This window comes from Microcebus murinus, chromosome 1 (genome assembly GCF_040939455.1).
Source record: "Microcebus murinus isolate Inina chromosome 1, M.murinus_Inina_mat1.0, whole genome shotgun sequence".
Classification (NCBI taxonomy): Eukaryota; Metazoa; Chordata; class Mammalia; order Primates; family Cheirogaleidae; genus Microcebus; species Microcebus murinus.
Genome location: NC_134104.1, coordinates 132,922,493 through 132,942,140, shown reverse-complemented (window position 1 = coordinate 132,942,140; position 19,648 = coordinate 132,922,493). Strand labels below are relative to the sequence as shown.

The 19,648-nt window shown below is 38.2% G+C and overlaps 1 protein-coding gene across 17 annotated transcripts in view; it reads left to right on the top strand.

Annotated features, from left to right (window-relative positions):
• THRB (thyroid hormone receptor beta) overlaps positions 1-19,648 on the top strand; it is a 359,669-nt gene that overhangs the window by 88,555 nt on the left and 251,466 nt on the right. For 3 of the 17 annotated variants that reach the window (XM_076005739.1, XM_076005728.1, XM_020290502.2), the window contains exon 2: positions 11,266-11,382. The exons of the other annotated variants lie outside the window; for them this stretch is intronic. The gene's annotated coding sequence lies outside the window, so the exon portion shown is untranslated. The remainder of the gene's footprint in view (positions 1-11,265; positions 11,383-19,648) is intronic. 17 annotated transcript variants of the gene reach the window in all.

The following is a 19,648-nucleotide window of genomic DNA, read 5'->3' as shown; positions in this document are numbered from 1 at the left end:
CTGCCAAATACCCAAGTCTGAAAAACCATAGTTTGTTTCTCAGTGGCTTTTTCAAGAAAAAAATAATATTCTATGAAGACAGAGGTAGATTAGTTCACAATTCGCATCATACAAGTACTTTTCTCCAAGATAATCATGATGCTTCAATCTACAACAGCAGTGCTAGACATACGCTTGCCATTTTGTCACTCGGAATATTTTTTAAAAACAGTGCTCTGGGGCTGAGATTTAATTAAAATAATTTTTATTGCTTCACCAAGGTCATTCTTAAATAAAACTTGCTTGTTTGAGGTTTTTTGTTGTTGTTGCTGCTGGCTATTGTTTTACTGCAAGCATGTGGCATGAAGAATACAACGACTATTCCAGGGGTAGAGCAACTTTTCATGTTGGAAGGCTACGTTAATTTAGCTATAATCAAATAAGGCCACATTCAAGAACCTTCAATTAGATATACTTAAAAATATACATTATTTTTTTAAAATCCTACTAGTATATACTTAATAATTTCAAAAAAATAAATGTTTGTTAATTTTAAAGTTACCTAACCTTATAATGTCTTTGTTGGAAAGCATTTGAACATTTGGTTGTAGCATGGAGGTCCACAGTTTCAACTGATCCTCTAGATGTGTATCAGTCATTTGTGACCTTAAGGGAGTCTTGATTTGGGTTAGGTAGGAGAATGTAGATTCATAGCAATACATGATTGAAAAGAAAAAAAAGCATTTTGGGGGCATGTTGCCAAAGGCATGGGTATTTTACTACATTTTTCCATATTTCAATAGGATCTTTATTAGCATTAACAGTGACTTTAAAATGCCATCCACTGAGAGCTCAATCAGTTCCATCTGTAGTTCTCCAGGTGCCTTGGTGATAGCACCTAGGTGAGGCTCAAATGCTTAATTTGAGTGTGATGTCATGATACTCAAAGTCAGTGAAACTTTCCTTGCATTCTCCAATTAATAGGTCTATAACAGCTGCATATTCCTCAAATGATTCACATATACCATCCTGCTCATCAATAATCTTTGCCAACTGGGGAAAATAATCATTCAAAATTTTCCTTTGAAGAAGTGTTTTGAAAAAAGATAACTTTTTTCTCAATGCTTGGATTTTTTTTTTTTGCCGCATATCATATATAGACTTAGTTTTACCTTGCAAAGAAATATTCAAGTCATTTTGATTTGACACGATATCACACAAAAATGCTGCATTCCTATGGAAATAATCTTTCAATTATTCACATTGCTGATTTTGTTCTTCATAAAATTTAAGTATTTATTCTCACAGAGGTAAAATTTTGGCTAGCACCTGCCCCTGCAATAGCCAATGCATTTTAGAATGACACAGCAAATACACACTCAATACCTCATCATTCAACGTTAGCATGTTACAAAACTGAGGATGCCATGTTGCATTTGTATGAATATAGTTCACAATACTTATAACTTGTTGCAAAGTGTCACTTAAAATACTAGCTTTAGCACAGAGATTTTGCTGGTGCAAGGCACAATGAAAAGGAGTGAGAGCATTTGGATCTGTTAATACTTTTTAAGTCTGCGTGATAAACCCTTCACATTTTCCTGTCATGGAAGGTGCACCATCTGTATGTACACTCACTAAATTTACCAAATTCAGTCCAACTTCACTACAGTTAGCTTGAAAGTTGAAGATATCTATTCCCCATGCTCTGTTTGCAAGAGTACCCAAAGCGAATAACTCTTCATAGCAGAGAAAATCTTCTCTTATGACCTGAAGTATAAAATCTGCACCGAGTCAGTAGTATCATTTGATTCACCCAAAGTGATTGAATAATACGTATTTTCCTTTTGAAATATTGCATGAAGTTGTTCTGTTAAGTTGAAAGCTAATTCATGTGGCCTGCCGATCAGTTATGGTTCTCCTTGAAAGAGGCAGTTGTTTGTACTTTGAAGCATTATTGGTTCTAAGCATCCTACAACTTTGACAATGCATTCTTTCATAATTTCTACATCACTGAATGGCTTCCCTTTTCCCCTAGTATATAAGCTACTTTATAAGTTGCTTCGGTGGCATTATTTCCAGGTCTTATTGCTGCTTGAAAGAATTGCCTTTTTTTTTTTTTTTTTTGCTTTTCATTTTTTAATTTCTGCAAATACAACCTTTTGCACTTCTCCCTCTAATTTAAAATATTTGTGGTCCTTATGAGTGTTCAATTCAATGCTGATGAGCATTGAATTTCTTTCATGCTGATAATGCAGTATCACAAAGCAAACAATCATCTTATCTTTAGCAGAAATAAGATAATATTATAATTACCAATCTTTGTTAAAAAAAATCTGTTTTCTTCCTTTAGCATTCTCTTGGTCTTTTTTGACATGATGGGCTGTTAAGCAGACAGAATTAAAAAATACTGTTGAGCTGTGCAACTATTCACAAATTTTACTTCAAATACAAATACAGTGCACCATTGTCAAAAGCTGATATCAGACTGGCACACTCACCCCTATAAACTCTCATCAACCAGCCTCATGCAGTCGTGGTGCCAGTTAGGCAGGGGAAGTTAGAACTAAATCATGAGCATAGCAGCCATCAATTTAGTCCTTATGGCTTGCTAATGTTTTAATTGTGCTGGTCAATCTGGGAGGATGATTTCATTGAAACTTATTTTATTCTTTGGTATTTTAAATATCTATTCATTTTTTAAATGAAATAAAAATACAAAAGATGAACAAAAAATGTGTTAAATAAAATAATTTGTTCTGTAAAATTTGGATTCAGTCAAAAGGCACACTTAAGGACCTAGAAGGCCACATGTGGCCTTAAGGACACAGGTTCCCCACCCCTGGACTGCTCTATAGGTAGTGTGACTGCCTTGATTCCGTGCCACAGATTTAGCCATAATTGATTTTTACCAACAGTGCAAATGTAACACAGTGAGGAAGAAAAATAATATCTTAGTATTATCATGATGATTATTTTGTCCTCACAGACATCCTATAAGAGACTTGGAGTCCCCCAGACGTTCTCAGACACATTTTGAGAACTGTGCCCTAGATTTGAGAAATGGCAACATTTTACCTCGCTTCAAAACTGCTTGTAAATAAAATAAATATTATGGATCCCAATGAAATTTCTATACCTCTTCTACAGTCTTCTTTTCCAGAGATTAACCACAATGGTGAAGAATACACTTTCTGTACATGGTTTTGCCCTTGCCCTATATATGTAAACAGCTGCAACATTTTATTTTTATTTTGCTTTTATTAAATTTTACATAACTGATTCCATTCTGTGTGTATGCTTTTACCAAGATTTTTTTCATTCAACATTATGCCATTATGTTTTCCAGAGAAATCTATGTTGATACATATAGATCTAGTTCATATATTTTAACTGCCATGTGATATTCGTCTCTTCATCTCTGGATTAGCTGGTATTTAAATTGTTTCCAAATTTTTACTATTTTGACTATTTCCTTAAACAAGGTCATTCTAAGTTGTCAGTTTTCCTGTCTATGTTGTCAAGTTGTCTCTATCATGGCTGTACCAATTTACAACCTGTTGTGGTTCTAACCTGGTACTCTCTTTCTGGATGCAATTTGGCAGTGTGTATCAAATACTTCAAAAGAAGGCATAATTTTTCAGTTTCTTTTTGTTGTTGTTGTTGAGACAGCGTCTCACTCTGTTCCTCTGGGTAGAGTACATCATCATAGCTCACTGCAACCTCCAACTCCCGCTTCAGCCTCCTGAGTAGCTGGGACTACAGGCACAAGCAACAATGCCCAGCTAATTTTATTTTATTTTATTATTTTTAGTAAAGACGAGGGTCTCACTCTTGCTCAGGCTGATCTTGATCTCCTGACCTCAAGTGATCCTCCCACCTCAATCTTCCAGAGGTGCTGGGATTACAGGTGTGGGCCACCATGCCCGGCTGGCATAATTTTTAATCTAGAAATTTCAATTCTAAGAGTTGACCATAAAAAGTCATTTGGTCATTATTATTTATAAAACTGAAAACCTGGATAACCGATTCTAGATGTTTAAAGATAAGATAGGTGATTAGTTAAATAAATCATAGTATCTTTTAACTGAGTGTTATGTAGTTTTATATCCTAATTTTATTTAATTGATACAAGTTACTTTATATATTTTAATTGCTACAAGTTATTTTATATATTGTTTATCAAAATGGGCAATAGCAATACAGGTAAATTTATTTTCTTCTTTGTGTTTTTTTAATGTTATTTTCTACTTTTGTTATTGAGGAAACATGTCATTACCAAAAGAAGAAGAAGAAAGCAGATATATTTTGAAACCTCATCCCAAACTAAATGTCAGGTCAGGTCAAAAATGGGGAACAGCAGTTCCCAAATTTGACAGTGCAAAGGAGTCACTTGAGATCTTGATGCGTCCCCCAGGGATTTTGATTTAGTGAGACCGGGGATCACTGATATCCTGAAATGCATATCGCTCACATCTTAAGAAATACTAATTTAACTCTAGCCTGGGCAACAAAGCGAGACTCTGTCTCAAAAAATAGAAAAAAACAAAAAAAAAAACAACAAGAAATACTAATTTAGAAACTATAGCTAATTCAATCTGACATTGTCCACATTGATTTTATATATATATATATATATATATATATATATATATATATATATATATATACATATAGAGAGAGAGAGGGAGAGAGAGAGAGAGAGAGTGAGTCTCATAAATTTCAGTATTCAGTGACAAAGAGACAAAAACGTCTAGGGGAAAGTTCTGGTGATGCCACTCATTGCGGTGGCCCAAAACAGAGAGAGAAGGAGCTCTCTTTCCTGAAAATCTGCCCCAGACTTTACTTTCTTATCCTTGGCTCAACGTGCCTCACACTTTCTTCTTCTTAGCTTTGGCAGCCTGCCCTGAAGCAGACAAGGTAAAGCCTGCAGCTGGTGGCTCAGATGTTCATTGTGTTCTCTTTCATCCCTTCTTCCTCTCTTCTCTAGTACCTGAGTCTTTTTTTTTTTTTTTTTGTCGTACAGAGCTTCTCAAATCTGAACATCACAATCTTTGGGCGAATGAGCTTTTTAAAATGTTTATTCCTGACCAGGCACAGCGGCTCACGCCTGTAATTCTAGCATTCTGAATGGCAGAGGCAGGAGGATTACTTGAGGTGAGGAGTTTGAGACCAACCTGAACAACATAGGGAGACCCCTTCTCTACAAAAAAAAAAAAAAAAGAAAATCAAAAATTAGCTGGGCATGGTGGTGCATACCTGTAGTCCCAGTAACTTAGGAGGCTGAGGCAGGAGGATCTCCTGAAGGCAGGAGTTTGAGGTTGCAGTGAGCCATCATCATGCCACTGCCCTCATGCCCAGGCAACAAAGTAAGACCCTGACTCTAAAACAAACAAACAAACAAAAATACCCACTTATTCTTGGCCCTCTGTCTCAGAGCTTCTGATTCTATAGATCTGATGTGGGGCCCAGAAATTTGCATTTAAAATAAGTTCCCAAGTGATATGGAAGCTGCTGGAAGCTGCTGGTCCATGGACCACATTGATGTAGAACAAATCAGCCTGGGATACAAGGGGGCTGAGTAATAAAATGGTACTCACTAGAAGTTAGAAATTCAATAAGCCCATCAAGTTTAAGACTATAGATAGTCTCATTGGGAGTCTAGGCAGAGTTATCATTATGTGTAGAAGCAGTGTAAAAGCATTATCAGTAGTGGCAGTCAAAATAAGAAGAGTGCAATATTTCAGAGCTTCACTGTGGAATAAAAAAAAATAAATAAAATAAAAAAAAAAAGAAGAGTGCAATAGTAATAATAGAAATAGTGATAATAATAAGATTAATAGTGAAATAACAAAATAAATAGCCAGGGATTATTTTTCTTCCCACGTTTTGACAAAACTCTTCATCATGGTCTTGCCGGAACAGAGACAAGATTTTGAATACAAAAATGTCATGAAATCATGAATTTCAAAAATGTCTCTTTAAATGAATGTCACATTTTCAGTGAGAGCAAGGTCTTTAAAAACATACCAGACCTTATGATCCAGAAAAAGCTGTTTCTGTTCCTCCTGCAGGGTATTATTTATCTTTGGCTAATAGCTTCAGCCAAGCCATTTTTATAGCCTTGCATGTTATCAAAAGTGTTTTTATTGCTCAATCTAACTACTCCCTTTCTCAACCTATTTCATTAATCCTACCTTTAGAGGCCAGGTGTAAACTGAAGTCTATATAAAAGGGATTTTTTTGTAAGTCCGTTTGTGTTTTTCCTTTTTGTGTTAGATTATGAATACAGTAATTGGCAGTTAATGAGATGTAAGTACTGTAGTCTCAGACACTTTAGAGTTATTCATGTCTCTGCACCATTTTCATCCGGGCCTCATTTTCTAAACACCAGACCTGTAATTATGCCAAAATCTATCTGAGCCAGAGAATATTTTGTTTTTCCCTATTGCTACCTACAGAGCATAAAACTGTGGAAAGCTTTGGACTTGCAAAGTTAATTTTAATCCCTGCCCAGTGAAAACTTTGCATAGCAACTCAATAAGGTAAAATTATAGGTGTATGGATCATAGATTGCAGAGTTTACAGAGAAATCTAGAAAGTATCTATGAATAATTTAGGCATTTGGCTTTAGCATCTACCTCATTTTGCAAATGAGTTAGTCAAAGCTTAGATCTAGGGTTCGAATTGGAGATCTGTCTGGCCCTAAAGCTAGTAGCCTTGTTTGAAGGGGTTTGGCACCTGTCTTTCACCTTCCTGCACAGTGATTTTTTTCATTGTGTCATGCTGTTGCCAGCCTACCTTGAACTCTTTCATCATCTACTTAGGTGTTTTGTATAAACACCTTTTTTAAAAGTTTTATTTCTATAGTATTTAATTTATATAGTATTTTTCAATGACTGTGTCCTTGCAAGAGATATTTTATTGTACTAAATTTGCACACATACCTGAGTTAGGAAGATAGATGCACTTTGTTTTGTATAAAAAGTCCAGGCCTCATGTTTACATTGAAAATGTCAGTCTTTGTTTCCACTCAAGTGTTAACCTTTCTAAAAATGTCCCTCACGTTGAAGGACATCCAAAAGGCAGTAACTTATTAGAACCTTGGGTTCAGATTACAAATGTGTTTGGCTAGCTCAGTTTTGAAGTTCAAATTATCTTAGAATTATTTTAAATATTTGTATAGGAATGCTGATTAGTTTACTCATGTGTTGCCTCATAACTATCCACTAATAACCACCTTGGCCTATGATCATTAACTCTTAGGGCTCAAGCAAGCTTTCAGCAAAGGTGATTTGCTTCAGGGTTAGAAGCTGTCATTTTATGTCTTCACCCCAGGACTCAAAAGTGTTCACACAGAAGAGGGATTTGAAAACTGATTTTTAAAACTGCATTTTATTCTTTTGAGCAGAAGTGTTGAAAAAACATAGTTCTGATGAGGTAACGTCCTCCCCTACCCTCACCCTTTTTGTAGTTAATATTTTCTGATTTTCTAATATTTCTACATTTAACTGGAGACTAGCAATATGGTATAGGGGAAAGAATGTTGGTGTGGAGTCAGGATAGGTGGGATTTTGTTCTGGCTCTGCCATTCAACTCATGGTCTTAGACAAGTCATTTAGTTTCTCTGGGTTTTGGTTTCTATAAATGAGAAAGTGACACACAGTCATTCCTAAGCTGTTTTCCAACCAGAAGAATCTGTAAATATGTGTATTCTGCCAAGAGGCACTAAACTAGCTAGAAGACTACAGATCCAAGTGAGGGTCACACAGACCCTTGCCTCCTTTATTTCTTGCCTTTTGATAAGCCAGCTTCATGGGCTGCAACTTGTTCAGCCACACAGAACCCCAAGCTCAGAAGGACTCTGTGCTTGGCTTCCTGCTTCTCTGTCACCTTGCAATTGTAATAATTTCTCAACAAGGGCCCTGCATTTTCCTTTTGCTCTGGGCCAGGCAAATCATACAGCCAGTCCTGCCCTTTGGTAATATATTTCTTGCCAGTGCATCTACCAAGTGAAAAAAGAAATCGTGACCCTGAATTGGTCACTTTTGCCACCATTTTATCTCTTGGGTAGACTGAAGATAGCATAATATTGACAAAATTATATATGTGGATTTGGGGTGGTAATTTTCAATGATATGAGTTCTTGATTGCTTACATTTTCATCCTTCTATGCTTCTTCACCCCACCTCAATCCAATTTTTTTAAATGAGAGTTAATTACTGGTATTTACCAAGTATTTTCAGTCTCTCCATTCAATGTCATTCTCTCCATTGCTACATAAACAATTATAGTGCAATATAGATGACACTTTTGGCTTTGAAGTATCACTGTTGCACATTTTTATTTTTCTGGAGAAGCTACAATTAAAGCAGCTTGATGACTAGAGAGGAGAAGTCTTCTCTGGTCTGATGCCACCAGTAGAGAGATTTCTGTCTGCATGTATGTGGTCTGTTTCCATCAGCAGCTGGTTTGTTCTGACCAGATGAGCCACCAAGAGACCGTGAGAGGTCAATTTTGTATAAAGAGGGACTTGCTAAAGGTGCTAAGATCTGCATTCATGCAGAGACCAGCTGGATTGTATATGTTAACACTGATAAAAATTACTCTGTGACTGCAATGAACATATGCTTTCTTGGCTTATATACTATTGTGTGCCAAAGGATGAAAGAGCAAAAGATGTAGAGAAAAATGTTTCTATGTATCTGTTGATGGTTGATGGGGTTTTATGTTATGAGTCTGGTTTCAGAAAGTTGGAACAAATCTCTACGCAACTATCTGGCCAAGTTACGTATCACATCAATGACAATAAATTGGTTTGATGGGCCACTGCAGGGTGTCTGTTTCCAACTAATCCCCAACTTTTTTCTTTGGCAAACCTAGTGTTTATAATCTTCCAAAATGCTGTCTTTTTGCCCACAATTCATAAAGTTTTATTCCACCTACTTGAAGATTGATTATAGCTGACTTTTAACTATATTAATAATATCTGAATATTTTAAAATATTTAGCTAGTCTTTTTTCTTCTTTAAAACTAAATTTAAGTGACAGTCTCTATGTTGAATTCTAACGGCTGCCCTGGATTCTGATTTCTAGATGGAGAAACATGTTGTTTTTATTGTTGAAATCACATAAACTGGTGTTTTGATTTACAATTGTGCTTAAGAAGAGCGAGGAAACGATTGGTAAATTTTAGAAGAGCATGCAATCGGTCATTCAACAACATTTTATTAATGTATCTGGTATTGATAACCAGCAAAGCAGTAGTCACAGCTTATATTTATGGGTTCCTTGTATCCGATGCAAATTGAATTTTTCCAGCAGTAAATGTATAGTTGCGAAACTGTGAGATTTTAAATGAAAAGGACTGAAGTGGAACTCCTCCGGTAATTAGGTAAATGCTTCGGTTCCATGCATTTTATTTCAGAACACTGCTTTGCAGAGATTCCAAAGAAAGAGCCACATTAGCCTAAACACACAGTTTACCTATGAAAAGAGAGGCTCAAGTTCTGAGTGTCCACCAAGTGGGGCATAGTATCCTCCTCTGTGACCCCCAGGAAAGGAGGCAGGGGCACTCAGTGCCTTCTCCTAAGTGCTGGTCTCTCCTATGGAGTGACCCTAAAGGTGCCCATTAGTATCCCAGCGAAAACTTCTGCCAAGAGTCTGAGATGACACTTTATTTCAGAGACATCATCTGATGGGGCCCTAGACAGAAACTCCTATGGCATGAAGTGAGTACTGTGGCATGTTACCCCTCAAAGGGAAACTCAGTGTTTTTGCCCTTAGCTGAACACTGGAATCACTTGGGCAAAGAAGGAAATACTGATGTCTGGGTCATACCCACAGAGATTCTGTTGTAATTGGTCTAGGGTGTGGCCCAGGCATTGGGATTTGAGAAGCTCCCCAGATAATTTTAAGGGGCAGCCATGACTTAGAACCAAAGCCTATAGTGTAGTTTGCTTTTATTTAAATATATAAACCTTTGTGGAGATATAATTCACATATCATACTAGGCACCCATGAAAAGTGTACAAGTTAATAGTTTTAGTATAGTCACGGAGGTATTGTGCCAACATCACCACAATCAATTTTATGTTTTCATCGCCCCAAAAAGAAATCCACTAGTAGTCAATCCCTGTTTCCTCCACCCCACCTCCAGCCCTAGGCAACCACTAATCTACTTTATGTCTGTACAGATTTGCCTATTCTGGATATTTCACAAAAATGGGATCATATAATTCGGCATTTTATTTAGCCATTCATCAGTTGGTAGATATTTGAGTTGGCCTACTTTTTGGCTATTAAGAATAATGCTGCCACAAACACTTATGCCCAAGTTTTTGTGTGGACATACATTTTCATTTCTCTTGGGTATACATCTAGGAGAAGAATTTCTGGATTACACAGTAACTTGAACTTTTAAGGAATGGCCAGACTGTTTTCCAAAATAGCTGCACCATTTTCCTTCCCATCAGCAGTGTATGAGGGCTCTAATTTCTCCGCATCCTTGCCAACACTTGTTTTTGTCTGTCTTTTTGATGATAGCCATCCTAGTAGGTATAAAATAGTATCTAGTTATGGTTTTGATTTGTACATATTTGTGTATCATCTTTGGAGAAATGTCTATTTAGAGCCTTTGCCCATTTTCCAATTGGGTTGTCTTATCACTAATGAGTTGTAACAGTTCTTTATATATTTGAGATACAAGTTCCTTATAAGATATTCGAGCTTCTCTAGGGAAAGAACATACATGACAAGTGTCTTTCTGCAATGCTGAGCTTAAGGAGGGCACATTAATGTATGCTTTGGGAGACCATATTGAAACTTGCATCACTTCCTATAAGCCTTCCAGGCAAATGCCCTTTTCTCTCAAGAAGGCAACAGGAAAATAGGCACAGAATCGTATAGACCTGAGTCCAAATCCTGGCTCTAGAACAAAACTTAGGTGGTTTTCAGTGAATTTTTATTTGACTTCTTTGAGCCTCATCTTCCTCTTTTATGTCATAGAAATGTATCTACTGAAGGTCATTGTTGGGTCACCTGAGATAGCAAATATAAAATCCCTGGGCCAAGTTGAGGGTTCAATATATTTTATTCATCTCTCCCTTTCAATACCAAAGCTATGATGGAACCTGAGTTCCAAAACTCATTTTTTCAGTCTTGAATCTACAGATTTAAAAGAGCCAATAGCAAAAATGGAGGTTGGCTTTACCATGGGACACATCAGATCCGTGTCCTATATCATTCTATTATTTCAGTGGTCTTAAAACCTTCCTTCTTTGGCAGGCTATAGGACCTCACCTTATGGAGTCTTCCTGCCACCTTGAGAAAACATTACTATTGTCCATGACTTTGGTGATACATCAGCATTCCAGCGAAGTACCCAGCTGTTTGAAACAGCAGGTATTTATTTTCTTTGCTCTAAATATGCAAAAATGAAATGTAGCTGCCTGTTTTGGAAACACTTTGTTGGTCCATGTCATTCATTCGGTCAGCTTAAGCAGTGGAATGTATTATGACCTTGGGCTGTGACCTCTCCCAAGTGCTCCTAGACCTTGTTTATGCAGACATTTGTGGGCCAAGGAGCTGAACCTAAGCTCAAACGTCCCTAAGCCACTCTTTTGAAAGGTTAATTGTTCAGCAGGAGTATTTATGTGACTGTCAGTAGGAGGGAGCCTTTTACCAAGAGGAGAGTGTGAGACTTCATATTCAAAGGAAGTTATACTATAAGGAGTCATGGCATCTGGCTGGGTTTCTTTGAGTGACAATGGGTATTTAATCCTTCCAAGGACATCCATTACCTTCTGTGTGATACAGAAATGTTGAGCTTCTCTTTCATGAGCCTGAAATGTCCCGAAGATCAGTAAGATAACAGGCAGGGAAGGACTTCACTCCAAGGACAATGTATAGATTCAAGTAGTGGCATCTGTATTATTTAGATTCCGATAGAATTAAGCCCAGTTGTTTTCTACAAAAATACTCAGAAGTTTGCTTAATGATTATGGATCAAAAACAACAAATTTGAGAATTAGAAATAAGCATGAAAAGAGACATTAATTCAATAAGAAATATTTACCATTTATTTTTATTAGGCTATATTATCATATATATTCTTTTTTAAAAACTTTATGGATATAAGTAGAGATAATAAAAAGTAGGATAAACTATTTATTTTCTATATCAAGAGAGGAGAATAGGGTTATATATAAATTCTAACCAGTGTATGTTCCAAATCTATGAAAATTCCTTCTGGAATTTAGCCTGGTATGTATAAACTAAGCATATAAAGTACAAATGTTACTCATATAACTATAAATATGTAAAGACTAACATATTTGATTTTGAAATGCAGTCAGTTATAACTTAAGACACATGTAAATATATAATCTCTTTCTGCTGAGTTCAGCACATCCCCTTGAGAAATGTAGAACTTGGCTTTAAAATGGTAAAAAAAAAGAAGCCTGGATAGTAATTTGAGGATGGCTTTCAGTTGGGTATAACTTTAACTTTTTTAGGTTAGGTTCCTAGCATTACGTTAGTTGGTTAATAGGTACAAAAATGCAGTTAGGTAGAAGGAACAAATTCTAGCATTTGATAGTATAATAGGAAATTATAGTTAACAATAATGTTATTGTATATTTCAAAATACTTAGAAGAGAAGAATTGTAATATTCCCAGCACAAAGATAAATATTTGAGGTGACAGATATCTCAATTACACTGATTACTATACTTTGTGCACAGTTATCAAAATATCACATGCACCCTCCAAAATAGGTACGGCTATTCTATATCAACTTTGAAAATCTGGAATCAATTCTCAATTAAATCCAGAATTTTCATTTGGAAAAAAAATAACCAAACCCTCAATACATTCAACAATAATAAAATGTGAAACATTTTTCCCTAGACTTGGAAGGAATAAAATGGGGGATTCTAGTTTAAGCAAAACCTTATGTGTGGTTGTAAGAATCAAATGAAAAGATGCACATAAAAATGTTTTGGAAGTGGCAAAATACTCAGCGGGGTACCCACCAAGAGGGGCAATAGAGGGCAGCTGTCAGGAGAGGTTGCTTCGGAGCCAGACTGCCCGTGTGCCAATTCCAACATGTCTGTTCTGTGTGCAGGGTCCACATGTCTAAAACAGGGACCATAACAATTCCCTTTCCTGCTATGAAGAGTAAACCCATTAGCATATGTAGAATTCTCAGGACAATGCCTGGCACATGGAAGGTGCTTAAGCAATATTGGTGATGGTGATGATGATGATGATGATGATGATGATGAAGATGTAAATGTATTTGAGGAAAATGAGAGCACAGAGGAAGAAGTGTTTGGTTTTGGAAATGGGAAATGGATCAGCTGACCTAATCAGCTTAAAAAGGAGTAAACAGAATATTAGAAAAAAAATTAGATTTTGAATTAGAATGGCAAGGCACATCCAGCTCACAAATATGTTCTAAGTTGAGGTGATTATCTTTCTTGGTACTGACAGAAATATTAGCAGCACTTAACCATAGCTCAGAAAGGAACTATTTTGAGCAGACATTGCACATATACTATGGAGCCAGGAAAATGCTAGTTTAAAAACAAGGTTTAACAAGGAATCACTGTCTCCAGATTTAATAGCAAGCATCATAAAGATTATGAAATGATGATGTGGGATAATGCATGTTTTTATTGTCACAAATGTGGGATGACAGCATTATTCAAGAATGGTAGACAAAACAGCCTGACTCCGACGAGAAAGAGTACATCTCTCCACAAGACCTATTCTGAAGCTGAACTGTAGTGATTCTTTTATGCCTTTGACCATATTTTGCCACCTATTTTCTGAAATAATAGCTAAATATTCCAGAGAAGCTAGAACCACATGGGTCTTACCTTCTCGTGGTGGTGGAGCAGGTGCCTGAGCAGCCAGATAGCCCTCCAAAGAGCTTTCCCAAGACCAACCAGCTTTCCCCACTCACGTACCCACCCCCACCACTGCCTCTGCCCAGCTGGGCAGTGCACCTGACCTCTGCCTGGGACATACCTTCCCTAGTTGCTGCCACAGATGCAGGCTGGGTGAAATGGCCCCTGAAAAGATTCATCTCTGCTTTTCCACCAGCTGAGGAAAATTGTCTGCAGGGCTGTCTCAGAGCTGCCAAAATCATTCCAGCAGTACTTGGCAAAATCCCAGGCTGTGAGTTCTTCATGCTAAAAATGGAGAATTTGGGCCAATATTCTCACTATAATTTTCCTAATTCCAAGAATTTAAAAATAATATATATATATATATGTATATGTATATATATTCAGGGAAAGGATTCGGAAGCAGCTGGGTATCAGGCTGAGAGGCGGGCTAAAAACAGAACAGCTGTGCTGGTTGTGAGCCTGAGCTAACTGCATAACCCTTGAGTTCTTTGAACCCTGGGCCTGAGGATCCGAGGCTATAAAACAGAGCTGCTAAGTGTTGACCTATCTGATTTCTTGTGAGACATACAGAGTTGAGTTGGTTATTAAGCAGTTTTCAAATGGAAAGTATTACAGAAATGCTTATAATAACAAAAGTCTAATTATAGCATTTTCCCAGGTTCTGGGGCTGCTCTGGTGGGAAGGATGGCACCTGCGAGCCCTAACATGCCTATCAGACAGGTGGTGAGATGTCTACAAAAGTAAATACTCTATTATCCATGGTGATATCTCATATGCCAATCAACATAATAAGTGTAGCTGGACAGCTGCTTTGGTTTAAGATAAGCGAAGCAAGTGTGGGAGTGTTTTAAAACCATTTATGCTCAGGTAGATATCCTTAACATGTGTTTCAGCTGGAAAGCAGGGATGGCGGGGGTGGGCCTCATGCCTCTTGGTATCTTCATGGTAGGTTATGATTATAAAGTGCCTAGCATTCTGCCTGGCACATAGCAGCCGACCAGTGAATCGTCGTCTCTTTCCCCCATCCCCAAGCATGTTATTGCCAGTGGGCTATGGCTGTGGAGAGGGCCACGTGGAGCATTCAGTGCCAAGAGTGCGCAGTCTCAATAAAATCAGTAGGTTTGCTATACAAACAGAGCCTGAGGACAACAACTCTGGTTCCTCCTACTGACCAGATTGTCACCTCTAGCCTTCACACCTATGAAGACATTTTTGAACTGTCATTGGTTGCCTTTTATTCGGTGAGTGCTCCAAAAATACCTGTTGATTCAACCGCCTCTCTTACGGACATTTACAGCATTCCAAGATTGCGATTGCCTTTGGTGAATGCCGCTGAACAGATTCCTACTTGTTGAGTATTGCTTATTGCCGAAGCTATTTTTATAGACACTGCCAAAAGCCTTTAATCCTCTCTCAGTCGAGTGTATCTTTTGGGTTGTTTTTGTTGTCACAGCTAACCTTTTGGCAGAGAATGGGGCAGACTAGGAAAAGGCAATTGAGATAGGAAGCAGTCTGTAGAAAGATCCTTGGAAAAACCCTTTCCCCTGAATTACATTTTTGCATTCCATTAGAGAACAACGGATTAAAAACAAAGCACAAATCTGGCTGAGAACCTGAAAGGCAAGTTTCAGCATGAGTGAATTTTTAACAGCCTCAAAAGAGGGGGTTAAAATGAAATTCTGACAACCTTAACTACATTTCTTTCTTAAAGCGTTGCTATAATAATAAAAGGTGAAATGTCAGCAGTCACATATTATTCTGTCTAACAATACTTTATAATTTTTCCTCTGTGGGAGCACTTGCCCTTTTATAGTCTCAATTCTGCCTTTGACTGACTGCCCAAGACGGCAATTACTTCAGCCATTTACCTGTATATGGGCGGCACAGCCAAGACCTACTCTACATTGCTGAGTTCCCCTCAGGGACTTGCTCTTGGGGACTTCAGCCAATAAAAGAGTCCTGTGATAGGGGATACTTGCTGCCTCTGGGTTTTGAACCACTCCAAAGACATGTATTCATCCTTTAGCCTTGAAAGCACACTGCTGGCTTTGCATTCTGCGAAGAAGAGCCCAGCTTCTTTCTGTGTGTCAGGAAAACACTTTCAGACATCCAAAAAAGGACAGAATCTCCTTCAGAGTATTGCTCATAGTTATGACAAAGTGGTAAAGGGGTTCTTCTATTTAAATTCTATCTGCTTAGCAAGCATGCTTTGAACAACTGTGTGTCCACCAACCTAGAGCATCTCAAGGGGGAAAGCTACCAAGAAGACTATTACACAGAACCAGCCCACAAAGAGGCTTCTGTTTTGTGGGAAAAGTTAGGTGAGAGGTGTAAACTATTATGAGAAGTAAGTAGTAGGCTGACCAAGGAAGTAGCCTGCCTTGAGGGTAGAAACTAGAATCCTGGAATCAATCAGTCATGACCCAACAACTCAAATGCCCTCAAGGATGGGCAGGTTAGGAAGTGAATGAAGGATGGGGTTAGAGAACGGTAGCTCATTGGAGCCTGTGAGAGCTATTTATTAATAAAAGGAACACTGTCCCTCAACTCTAGCTCCTGGTGCCATGTACAAAAATATTGGTCCATTGTTACCAGAGCTTCAGCTTTTGGGAAAGAACTTGTTTCAAATGTTGAGAACTAGTTTACAATTTTTAACACCTGTAAAGTCTACATGAAACAATTCTAGGGGCCAAACTTGGCCCATAGACCACTTCTGGATTATGGTGTGTGCTGTGATAAGTTTCCATCCCATTTTCATTATCATTGGTTGCTAGGGTTTAGGTTCTCTGGAAAGCAGATTCTGAGACAGAACTTAGCCTGGAGGATCAATGTCCATGGAGGGAAGGTGGAGGAAGCAGACTTGGATAGAAGGAGAAGACTATGATGGATTATCAGGGGATGTGTCTGCCAACCTTCTAGGAGTACTGCAAGTGGGATGGCCCTTCAGAGTCACTCCAAGTTGGGTGAGGGGGCTGAGCCTTTACATCTTTGCATGAACCAATCACTGAATGTAGGTTGTCTTGGGAAAGGGCATGACTTTGGGTGATGAGGTTCTCATCAGCCAAAGGAAATCAATGGGGCCAGCCATACTCCCAGTAGCTAGGAAATCAGTTCTACCTGGCCAAAGGGGGGTGTGGGTGGTGCACCACTGTGCCTGTCGTAGTGGTAGGTAGGTTTCTCTGCATGGACTGTGTTGCCCCTGAAAACAAGAACTGGGTCACAGTCATCTTTGAACTTGTCTGACATCATACCCTGAAAAAGAGAACTGATCTCATATTAATTGTTTTTCCCAGTCCCATGCTGTCTCTGGGCCTGTCTTCTTCCTACTTCTTCCTGGCCTGCATGCCTCTCACAGAAATGATTGGAACAGAATTTTTAAACCCCCCTAAGGAATTCCTAGCTTCTTGAGCCAACCTCATAGCATACTGGTGTGGCCTACAATCCATATGGGGAGCATTTGTAAGGATAAAGTTTCAACCTAAGTGCATGGAGTTGTAATGAAATGGAATGATACACCACTCACTTTTGCAACATGAGCTTTTTGATAGCCTACTATGTGCCAGGCACTGGGCTACTCACTTTGAATAAAACATGATCCCTGCATGCAAGAAGCTTGATATTTAGTTACTAATTGCATAAGCAGGAAATTTCAGTGTGGTAGGTAGGGATGATCACAAGCGTTGTTTTGGGAGGCCATTTAGATTAAAAGTCTCTGGTTAGAAATAATTATAATGATCTTGGTGAACTACAATTCACCAAAGCAATGCTGATTGGGTCACAGAGAGGGTCAGGTTATAAAATATGTTAAGGAAATAGATTTTGTAAGATTCAGTGACTATTAAAGATTCGGTGACTATTAGTGTATGTATGTGGGAAAGTGGAGGCTCTAACATGATGTACAGGTTGCAGGCCTAAGTGATATGTAGATTTGGAAGACATAAATGAATTATAGTATAACTGAGGGGAAAAAAATGCAAAGCACTAGGTATCTACTACTGATGATTAAGATGTGGTCTTGTGCTAATAACTGTTTGTGAAATGTATCTCTTCCTGTGAAATAAGGTAGTCATTAATAACTCATATATGTCATATTTTGATAAATATTATCAATAGAGCCATGGACAGCATACTATGGGGGGATAAGAGAAAGAAAGCATTAATTCCAATTGGTGGGGCAGGAAAATCTTGAAGTAGGTAATAATGATGATGACGATGATATCCATGGCAATAATAGCTAATACGAATGGTTAGTAAGTACGAAGGACTGTGTTAAGTGCTTTCTATGCTTTAACTCATTTAGTCCTCTCCACAACCCTGCAATATCAATACTGTTATTGTCCTCTTTGTATAGCTATGAAGAAGCAAAGGTACTCAGCTCAAGGTTAAGCAACAATTCGCCCAAGATTTGTTGACAAGAAAATGGTACCTCTTGGCTTTGAACTGGTTGTCTGAAGCCAACGTCCGGTGTCTCACCACAGAACTATACCGTTTCTCACTTGAAATCAATCTTGAAATGTTCATGGGAGAAGGGAGCATTCAAACTGAAGGGAACTGTTTTTGCAAAGGTATGATGATAATTTCAGTTTGGGGAAAATGCAGGAGATGTGTCCAAAACATAAGGTACAGGGACGAGCATATCGTTTGAAGGTTAAGTTTGGAAAATTGGACTGTAGTCTTCTTGTAAATGGTCTTAAATGCCAAGCTAAGGGATTGAGGTTTTTATTCCCTGTGAAATGGGGAACCATAGAAGGTTGTAAGCAAAGAAGGGGTGGGATTTGTATTTTGAAAGAGTAGCTCTGTTGTGAAGGGTGGACAGACGAATGGAGAGTCTGGAGGCATTTAGGCAGAGAGGAGGGAACACCTGAGTATTGGCCAGGCCCCTTGTAAGCAGAACAAGGGACAGGGCAAGTAGAAAGAAATGGAGGAAGGGATTTATTGGAAACAGAGAAGATATGATTTGATCATTGCATTGGCTCAGGTTTTGAGTCTATAATATTGAGAGTACAAGATGATAATAAAAAATTAGGGTGTGGAGAAAACATGAGCTCAGTTTCAGACTGTGAAAATGGAGGAGGCATAGGCCTCAGGAAAGAGGCTCTGTTTAGAAGAGACTCGGGAATCTCCTACCTGGAAGTTTAGGTGGACATTGGGGTTCGGGTGAGTCAGGGTTGAAGTTATTGAACAAAAGCCCATCTAGGCTGAGAAGCATGAAAGTACACATTTAAACAGATGGCAAGGTTAGATGATTTTTTAGAAAGTCATATTGTACCTCCTATCATTTCATATGAAATGAAATGCTACTGTGGCCAGGGGCTGTGAAAGGAGGTATGTGAACTCTCAGTTTACAGTGGGAATTGATATTTAGGATTGGCTACAATGTTTCAGCAAAAGGGCAGGATTCATGCATAATGATGTATCTGGAAATTGTCTAGAAGCTCCACAGGCCAGTGGTGTTTGGGAACACAGTCCTGCCTTCCCGTTCATAGGAGTGAGCTCAGGTAGTTCCAATTGTCTCAATTATTTGTTGGCTACTTGGTTTTTTACGTTTTTCTGTTAAACCATCATCGGGTGCTATTCAGTTCTGACTTGTCTGGGGTAAGTGTGGATTATTACCTACATTCTAATGACAATATAATTGCGGGAGCCATGCTTACAACATGCAGTCCAAAATCTCTAGGATTTAAAGGCAGATTATTTTGAATGGGCAAGGAGGGAGCAAGTCTCCAATATTTAGGGAGTGTGACAACACATCC